We start from the raw sequence: 11,028 nt of genomic DNA on the forward strand, positions 1-11,028 counted from the left end.
TGAGGAAAGGGGAGGGGTTAATTCCCCCCCTCCCCTTGCAATGACCTCCCTGCTGATGAGCAGGGAGATGGAAGTAGCAGAAGGTGTGGTCACTCTCCTTCTAGGAAAGCAACTGGGAAGAGGGTTGTTGTTGCCACCACCTCCATCACTTCTGCCAAACAGACCAGGTGGGGACAATCAGGACATGGAAGAGATTCTATTTCCACTTCCAGGAGGATCCTGCCTAGCAAGTTTTGCAGAAGCAGCAGCAGAGGAAGCAGATCTGGCAATTGGTGGGGGAGGTGAGGTGATGAGGCTGGTGCCTATTGGAGGAAAGAAAAGGTTAAAGGGGCAGAGCAGAACTAGGGTGTTGCTTTTTCATTCCTTCTACTCTGTAATGTTTACAGAGTAACACTGAGATTGAAAAGCAGTGTTATTTAGAAATGGGCTATGTCAGAAGGCCAGATGAAAGGGAAGGCACCAGGATGCAGGTCTCTTGTTATCTGGTGTGCTCCCTGGGGCATTTGGTGGGCCGCTGTGAGATACAGGAAGCTGGACTAGATGGGCCTATGGCCTGATCCAGTGGGGCTGTTCTTATGTTCTTATTAATTGTAAGTCCTGTGAATATTTGGCTTCCCCTCCCCCCGGCAGCCACTGGAAGGCAGAACCAGAACTGTGAAGGAGCAAAGGGTTAACCCCCCTCCCCCGCTGTACTTTGGTCCGGGGGTACAGTACTGTTTACTGAATAAAAACCAGCCAGCTCTAATTATGCACTTAAGGTAATGTGCACTTTGAGCATGTCCACATTTCCCAAACAAAACTTAAGTACATGTAATTACATTTGTTCACACTCCTGCCCCACATACCCTACCCAGTGGTTCCCAAACTGTGAGTTGTGACTCCCAGAGGAGCTATGGAAACCAGCCATAGGATTGTAGCCCTAATGGGGAGCTGCAGCCAATGGCTCAGTAGGTCAAGGGAGCCGCTGGTCAAAAAAGTTTGGAAACCACTGCCCTTACCTCTCCCTTTTGCCACCTCCCCGTTGTTATTTATGTTGGGAGCTCTATGGTGCAAGAACCTGTCTTTGTTACCTTAAGTGCCATGTATGGCAGTGACAGTACATTCACAGTTGTAGTTCATGCAGTTACTGCATATAGAAAGAAGGTCTAAGAACCTTGACAAAGCTCTGATTTGATCGCTACCTGTATTGAATTTTGCTGAATACCTGCTTATAGATCCATTGTTAGCATTTGCACAAAAAGACATTGGGTTTTAGCATCAGTTCCAAAAGGCAGAGATATAATTGCTCTCCTAATTGGCAAATTCAGTTAAGTGGTAAGAGACCTGACTGCATGTGAACCCCTCAGTAGGAAAAAAAATCACAGAATCATAGAGTTGGAAGGGGCCTAATAGGTCATCTAGTCCAACCCCCCTGCCTTAGACAGGAAAAATACAGATGTAAGTTGGAACACTATCAAAGAAATTTCTCATTAAAAAATTGTGAATACTTTCTTGAGGTAATAGACATGCATCACAATGGGTCACACTATTGAAGAACATGTGAACTAAAAGGAAACTCCACCCAAGTTATTTTATGGGGCTTTGAGACTTGACAAAATATGAACTCTTCTAGAAGTCAGTGAGAAGTTTGCTGACAGGGACTAAAAACATTCTCTTCGGACTCTGAGTTTATGGTTATTTCAATACTGGATATACTGGATATAAGTTTATGGGGATGTCTTTTTTTTAGTTTTTGTGCTGCCTAGATTTTAGGTTTTACAGGCCTTGCCCTTTCACTAAGGAGGTGACTGCTGCTGGCTGTTTTATTTATGATGTTTTAGTGTTTAAACTCATGAACTGTGCTGTTCAAGTGCTATAATCTTATGACTTGCTAAGTCACTTTGGTGCCCTTCAGGATACAAAATGAGCAAATAGAGCAATAAGTTTTTTTAGGACCAAATAAAATGTCAAAATACACACCTTCTGCACCTTTTGGGTATTTTTCTAATGGATCAATACAGCTATACAATTCTTTGCAAAATAGAGCTTCGTATTCATTTCTAGTACAATCATGGTGCCGATTATACACTACTATGGTTCAGTCTAAATAGGCAAGGAGTAGCCTAATTTATTGAACATCACCTATCACCACCCAATACCTACAGAATGTTCTCCAAGAAAAAAGTTGGACACCCATGGAAATGTTCATTCAGTTTATATCCCACCTCTCTTTTACTCAAGTTGGCAACTAACAGCATCAACACATTTCTTCAAGTCCACCAAATTGCTGGAACAAATCATGTCAGCAGGAACCATTTCTATGACTTGAATCCAAGAAACTGTTTTAGGACTAGTGTAAACTCTTGCAAATGGACTTGTGGAAGAGCACTCACAGTCCGACTCAAAGATATACTGAGGTTGCACTACAGCACAAGAAACACGAACAAGGAAGATGCGGTCTATAGCAGCGTTTTTCAAGGTTTCTCAGCTGCCGCACCACTTCACATGGTTCACCTGTTCAAAGTACCACTGGAAGTAACTGATGACATCATCACCAGTTATTTCTGGATTGGGAGGCCAGATGTGACATGAGAAACACCAGTAAGAGGCCTAGGGGGGACAGGAGGGCTTTTTTTCGTGTAGAAAAGCATGTTTTGGAGCTCTGCTTGCCGGGCTGAGCCTTCTACTGCTGTTTGTTGCATTGCATTCCTGGCCTTGCTGTGAGACAGCAGGCGTCCAGAGGCCCAGCAAGTACCACCAGACACCATCTCAAGTACTACTCAAGTACTACTTATGTTCTTATACGCCTGAGGGGGGACATGATTGAGACATACAAAATTATGCAGGGGATGGACAGAGTGGATAGGGAGATGCTCTTTACACTCTCACATAATACCAGAACCAGGGGACATCCACTAAAATTGAGTGTTGGGCGGGTTAGGACAGACAAAAGAAAATATTTCTTTACTCAGCGTGTGGTTGGTCTGTGGAACTCCTTGCCACAGGATGTGGTGCTGGCGTCTGGCCTGGACGCCTTTAAAAGGGGATTGGACATGTTTCTGGAGGAAAAATCCATTATGGGGTACAAGCCATGTGCATGCGCAACCTCCTGATTTTAGAAATGGGTTATGTCAGAATGCCAGATGCAAGGGAGGGCACCAGGATGAGGTCTCTTGTTATCTGGTGTGCTCCCTGGGGCATTTGGTGGGCCGCTGTGAGATACAGGAAGCTGGACTAGATGGGCGTATGGCCTGATCCAGTGGGGCTGTTCTTATGTTCTTATACTGGTTGAGAAACACTGGAAAAGTAAAGAAATATTGGAAAATGATATAGAAATTGTTACAAGAGACATTGAATTGTGTATTATCATTCAAACCGGAAATATTCCTCCTAAATATGACATCAGAAATTAAAGACCAATATAAGAAACATTTTATTGCAATATTAGTATAGTGGTAAGAATATTGTATGCCCAAAATTTGAATGGATAGATAACTTTAGTTAAATAATATTGACTGTTTAGTTCAGGGATGCCCAAACCCCGGCCCTGGGGCCACTTGCGGCCCTCAAGGCCTCTCAATGTGGCCCTCAGGGAGCTCCCAGTCTCCAAAGAGCCTCTGGCCCTCTGGTGATTTGTTGGAGCCCACACTGGCCTGATGCAACTGTTCTCAGCGTGAGGGCAACTGTTTGACCTCTTGCATGAGCTGTGGGATGAGGGCTCCCTCTGCTGCTTGCTGTTTCACATCTGTGACGCAGTAGTGGCAGAAAAGGAAAGGCCAGCCTCGCTTTGTGCAAGGCCTTTTATAGGCCTTGAGCTATTGCAAGACCTTCATTCATTCATAGAAGTTCATCTTTAACATATTCATTTATGTAAGCGTATGTAGATTTATTCAAATTTGAAATATAAATTAATTCTTTTTTTCCCTCGGCCCCCGACACAGTGTCAGAGAGACAATGTGGCCCTCCTGCCAAAAACTTTGGACACCCCTGGTTTAGTTAAATCATTAATTAGTATAATGACAAATATGATAACGTTTCTATTCATGAGTATTTTTCTTTTCAGTTGTTATTGATTTCTTTTTTGGAATAATGTTGTAATCTATGGCTAATACCCTCATGTGTAACCTGTGTAGTCCTAGCCCTAAGCTTAACCCATTTTCCTCACCTGTAATAAATAAACTTTGCACAAAAAAAGAGAGAAACACTGGTCTATAACAGGGGTGTCCAAAGTTTTTGGCAGGAGGGCCACATCATCTCTCTGACACTGTGCCGGGGGCTGGGAAAAAGAAGAATTAAATTACATTTCAAATTTGAATAAATTTACATAAATGAATATATTAGAGATGTAACTTATATGAATGAATGACGTCTTGCAATAGCTCAATACCTATAAAAGGCCTTGCACAAAGCAAGGCCAGCCTTTCCTTTGCTGCCGCATCCAGATGTGAAACAGCAAGCAGTGGAGGAAGCCCTCGTCCCACAGCTCACACGAGAGGTCGAACAGTTGGTTGAACAGTTGCATCAGGCCAGTGCGGGCTCCAGCAAGTCTCCAGTGGCTCATTGGAGACTGGGGGCTCCCTGAGGGCCGGATTGGGAGACCTTGAGGACCACAAGTGGCCCCAGGGCTGGGGTTTGGGCAACCATGGTCTATAGCATAGGTCTGACCTAAGACCTCCTGGTGTCCGAGGCAATGTGTCATCTGATGATGAGCCAGTCTTTCTACCTTCCACCAGTGGAAACGAGTGGGCAGAGATGGACGCCCCCCCAACTTGCTACCTGATGCAAGTGCTTCAGCTGACCTCATGGACAGGGTGGCCTGCTGCAGTACACACATTCTAGTGGTCCATGAAAAGGTCCTAAGAGCATATGCGAAGTCTTACATAATAATGGGTGCAAAATGGAATAATTCCTATAGATGTTGGGCCCTTCTCCAATGCTTGTTCACAGTCAGAAGCAGCCCTTCCATGAACAGAATGAGATTTCCATTAGCCAAAAGGCACCTTCAGATTCAATCCCCTGACAATAAATGTATAGAAAACACAGTGATATGGGAGGCATAATAAGAGGCTTATAGAAATTAGGAGCTGTTTAAAGAGGTACATTTTTTCTCCCATTTCCACAATACCTGAGCTTGGATTCTCTGAATCATCGATTGGCAAATAGGTTCAGGACTGACAGAAGTACCACTTTATTCAAAGCATAAGCAACTGTTAGAAGATGGAGCTAGCAGCTTAGTTTCAAAAAAAGAATTGGACACACTGAAGTTTTTTAGTAGCTATCAGCTTGTCTAACTGAATGCATCATCCATATATGGACACTATCTTCCTCTGAATAGCAGATCCTAGGACCACAGGGGATTGTCATTACCCCCAAACCTATTTTGAGCTCTCAGACAGATTTGATTAAGCACTACAATAAAATCATCCAGTCAAATGACTGCCTAAGCAGAAGGGTCTTCACAAGCCTATAGAACACCATAAGTGAGGGAGTAGTTTGTGCCTCCAGGGGGAGAGAATTCTACAGTCTAGGAGTCACCACCTGACCATCGGAGATCACCGCCTGTTATAACTCCAAAATTGGAGGAACCTAGAAGAGCGGCCCTTCTTTGGCAGCTTCATTTGGGAGAAAGCTATCTGTGTGCAAGATACCTTTAAAGACCTAAATGGTTTGGGGCCACAGCAGCAACAAGCACCTAGTGTTGTCCAGAAACAAATCGAAAACCAAGATTCTTGGTTGTGAAGATAAGTGTGAAAGCAATGCCTCTTAGCAGCCAGTCACATGACTGATGATTTCCAGTTGTCAGGGGATGGGCCTCCATGGCTCTTCCTCTCCCCATTAGTAAAACTAGAATTATGCAAAATTAGAATATGAAAGTTTGCTTTAATTGGCATACTTTGCCACTCACAGAACTGGGTTCTCTTGTTCCAGGACTTAAGATTACCTTGATGCAGAATTTGTTTTTAGTTTTTCAAGCGCAGGACATGTTACACAGAGAGGATGTTATAAACAGGTTTATAAATAGTTTCTGCATTTGTTCCAAGTTTCTCCTCCATGGTATTCCAAGTTTCATTTCAAGTTTTTCCCCTTAATTCAGTGAAGTCAGCCTCTCAAATATACGCAAACTAAATAAGAGGAGGGCTTTTTACTTGTATTGTGTTTTCCCTTTCTCATTCCGCTAAAGAAATCTATGGAACACCAAAGGTTCAGATATACGCAGAATGCCAATCCATGTACCTATCCTAAATTGTTTTGTTTAAAGGTTTGCCAAAATGCTGTTTTAAGATGTACCTATACATTGAATTCAACTGTCAAGCAGGAGCTCGAACTGATGTTAATATTTACATCAGTATAATGAGAATTACTTGGGTCATCCCTCCAGTGACAAAGGCAATCAATCTGCTTTATTTTCCTTTCCCTCTGCTCTCTCTTTTATGGCTACAACAATAAACCCATAAGCCTTGATAATCTCAGTTTGAAAAACGTACACACCAGCAACAGCACTATAAAAGCCATTTTGTCAACAGACTTTGGAATGCCTTGGATTAGATGCGAGACATCCAGGACAGGCATGGGGTGTGGGGCTTCCAGTGATCCAGGTGAGTCAAGGGAGAGAAGCAGGAGGTTTTGCAGAAACAGAAAGGGGCTATTGAACAGAATGTAAGCTAGATAGCATTGTTGACTTGAGAAACTAAGATGGAGATGAGAGATTGAGTGCAATTAAATTAATGAAAGGAGTAGGCAAATTCATGAAAACAAGGGTTATTAGCTGGTATGTACGGGCATCGCCTCCCATCATTAAACTAGGAAGTCACAAAACCTCAGACATTGGTGGAAGCTGCAAATAACTTTTGGAGGGAAGTTAGCTATCCTATTTCTTCTAAACTGTTGGGAGACAAGATGACAATAGGCTTTATGAATCACTGTTATCCAGTTTGATTCAGTGCAGGGAAAGTGACACTTAAAAACCTTATTCAGATAGTGTCACTCTCAGGAATACAAGTGCAATCCCATTTTCTGGGAATGGATGCAAAGCACAAAGTAAACTGTGCATAATTATAATTCCTACAGATCCAAGAAGGTATGTTACCTGTTGAATCTGGCCCTGAAGTGGATTTTAGATGCAGAATTAAATTCTTAGAGGCACAATTTCTATGCATCCCTTCAAATTTCAATCTTTAGTTTCTGGGCAGGATGAGAAATGTGAGGCATGCAAACAAGGTACATCCACTTGAAATTTAAGAGTTGAATTATGGGTCCAAAGCGCAATGCACTGAATACTGATGTTCTGAGAAATCAAAATGGAAACAGCAGCAGTTCCAACACACATAAAAAAAAAAATACTCCAAACCATTTCAGATTGTGGATATGTAAAGTATTTGGACCTCCTGAGGAGCTGGGTTGGCTTGACATGCACAAGGCCCCAAGTTCAAAATGTGGCATCCTCAGCTAGGGTAGAACACTTGCCTGAAACCCTGGAGAGCTGCTGCTAGTCAATGCTGACAGTACTTACTCAGCCAGAATAGTCTGACCTAGTGTAAGCCAGTGTAATATAAGCCAGTAAGTTTCTTATATTACTAATAGTTGCATATTGGATCTCTGTGAGCTAGGCTGTAGGTTTTATTACAATTCCCTTCACACCATGTAACATTTACTTTCCAGAACCTGTCGAGTTTGAGAACAGGTAAGACATCACTTAAAATTGGAGAAAATTTGTGATGTTATAAGGTTAGGTGACTTTTAATAGATTTAACCAACTAACTTACAATTCTTATACCGCCCTGTGGAAAATGTCTTCTGCATACATTTTTGGCACAAAGGCTATTGCACCCATTTCTAAATTGCATTGTTGCATACTTCCCAAGTCAATAGGAAGCCTTGAGAAGAAATTATTCACTAATTTTACTTTCTCTTTTGGTCCAGGAGAGACAGTGAAGGCAGGTAAGTCTAGATATTTTTTCTTGACAAAAAACCTTTTCCATAAGTCAGATGCTGCAAGATATGAAATGGCTCCTATTTGCTTGCAATTAAAACATATAGTAATCATTGTTTAAAATGTAAGCAAGGAAAAGAAAAACAATTTAAACGAAGTGACAAGCAATGACATACAGGTGGCATAAAGCTGGTGTAGCAGCTAAGTAGCAGAAACGTGCAGTGGCTGGGGAGCAAGAGCCTCCCCACTGGAGTCCTTCAAAAAGCAGCACTGTTGCCATGTGAGGCACCCAAGCACTCACAACCCATGCACAGGAGAGCATGGGTTGCGAGTGCTTGGGCGCCTCACATAGCTGTGGTGCTGTTTTTTGAAGGACTCCAGTGGGAGGCTGTGTCTCACCTCCCTCCCCACCCACTGCACATCCCTGCTAAGTAGTGGCAGTGAGACGAACCCCTTAAATTTATGTCTTGCTTCTGCCATGTTTTCATAAGGTAAGCTTAAAAGTCCCACCTTCAGCTTCTGCACTCCATTAGTAATATTACTATACACAGCAGCAGTACTAACATTTTACAAGGCTGTTTGTAAGGGTTAAAGATAATGTGAGAAGCACTGGAAACACTATGCTATATAAAATGACATTATGGGTAAAATCTCTGATTTCCAGCTTGAGGCTCAAACTCATTGTTCCCATACCAGTACACAGTACACATACCAGTACACATGCACAAATTTTTTTTTAGAGCTGCCTAGATTGTTACTAAGTGATGTTCTCCTGTAGGAAGAAAAATTCTCTTGGATCAGAGTGCCTGCCTGTGTGAGCAAAGCACAGTTCTCTAGCTGCAATGCAGAGGGGCCAAAACTAGCACAGATTAACAGACAGCAGATTCTCTTTTTAATACAATCACTTACCAAATGTAACTATGGGTACATATCAATTCCCTCACTGCATTTCTGCTAGATCAAGACACAAGAGCAGGGAGGAGAGTAAAGGAGAGGTCTTTTTCTGAGCTCAGAACAATTTGCACTTCAACCACACATTAGCTCCAATTTTGCTGAGACTCCCCCAGATACATTAATAAGATTTTTCCAGAAGAGAGGAACTGTGAGAACTAGGTGCATATATGATGTGCTCGCACAGACATCTTGTTGAAGTCATACAAGGTCCCTCTTTAACACACTAACTTTCAATACATATATTTCTTTACTCAGCGTGTGGTTGGTCTGTGGAACTCCTTGCCACAGGATGTGGTGACAGTATCTGGCCTGGATGCCTTTAAAAGGGGATTGGACAAGTTTCTGGAGGAAAAATCCATTACGGGTTACAAGCCATGATGTCCTCCTGATTTTAGAAATAGGCTATGTCAGATGCAAGGGAGGGCACCAGGATGCAGGTCTCTTGTTATCAGGTGTGCTCCCTGGGACATTTGGTGGGGCTGCTGTGAGATACAGGAAGCTGGACTAGATAGGCCTATGGCCTGATCCAGTGGGGCTGTTCTTATGTTCTTATGTCCTTCTTTATTACCACAAATGGATTGTTTAGGCCACCGACACAGAGTACTTATGTTGGGCAAGGATCAAAGACAGATCTTCAAGAAGAAGGAAACAGGTCAGTATCTTTCCTAGGTTTTGTGTGAACCAACAGTTACTCTTCCTTAACAATATCACTACCTAAGTTGTTATATATCGTACCAATTCCTCCAGGGCTTCCAATTTCGGGTGCAAGCATAGAAAAGGGCAGATGGCATGAGATCTGCATTTGGAGAGGACACAAAAAGATTCATGGGGCAGCTGGCAAGCCAAAGATTCATAAGCTATGTTAGGGAGCCCTCCAAACTGAACTGGCATCAAAACAATTATAAATGATGCAGATTTGGTGCAGAAATGATGAATTTGCTATAACCTTCTAAGAATCTGTATCAAACCAAATAATGCCACAGGCAGCGGGGGGGGGGGAGTGGAGACGAGAAACTCTCACCATCATAGTGCATGTACAATCAATACTATCTTTTCCTAGAACTACAAACAAATATAAGCTGACCTGGCTACCAGGACACAGATGGGATTTTTTAAATATGTACAAATAGTTTAGCTCCAGAGAAGCCATCTATTTGACCCTACATTTAAAGGGGGGAGAAGGCCCATGAAACCAAAAACAAGAACTTAAAGAGCCAATAAATATTTCTTGTCTTCATCAGCTTGGAAAAAAAGTGATGAAAATGGACAGATTGATCCCTGAAGCCTGGCTGCATGGAACATTTTGCACCTTTGCATAAACAAAGGCAAAAAGGACGGCTTTGTACTGCTTACGATTCCCCCCAATCCCAGAAGTGATCAAGCACAGTTGGAACATAGTTAAAACATTAACCTTGATCTCTAGCTCTCTGTCCCAAGAACCTGGGCAAACACTGCTACATAATATCACTATAAAAGAATTAAAACTTCCATTAAACACACTCCATACCGTTATTGCTTTAACTTCAGCCACTAAAAGAGTCTACATGTGGCTGCCTTTGAAGACTGATTAGTACAGAGTGCAGTTAAGAGGGAAAGGGCCATGTCACATTCCTCTTAGTTCATCACTAAAGCAATTGGCTGCATCTTTTCAGGCACAATTCAAAGTACTGGTGATAAAGGCTCCAAATGATTCAGCAGTCAGGTATCTGAAAACCTTTCACCTGGATCTGCCCACTCTGCAAACCCATCTCAGATAGCCCTGTTATGAGCAATGTTGCCTTCTGACATTCATCTGGTAGCAACCCATGATAATATTTCCTGTTGGGATACATGGCCTGTGACATTTCTCCACTGAAATTTTGTACTGCTCCCTCCTTGCTGGCCTCTCATACTGGTCAAGATTTTATTATTTCACTTTGCCTTTATAGAGCATTTTGGCTAATTTTTATTGTACTGTAGTACTTTCACCATTTTATTGTTTTTACTGTATTTTACCTTATTTTATGTATTTACTAAGTTACTTAGAACTCCAATAAGTATGGAGAGGCACAGTGTAACATTTTCAAATAAATATATTTATCCTGCTAAGTGAGTGGGGCAGGGAAGAAGAGATAGAAAATACTGTGAAACTTAATGGCTACAGCACACACACAATGTCAAGCTGT

This window comes from Tiliqua scincoides, chromosome 2 (assembly GCF_035046505.1).
Source record: "Tiliqua scincoides isolate rTilSci1 chromosome 2, rTilSci1.hap2, whole genome shotgun sequence".
Taxonomy (NCBI): domain Eukaryota; kingdom Metazoa; phylum Chordata; class Lepidosauria; order Squamata; family Scincidae; genus Tiliqua; species Tiliqua scincoides.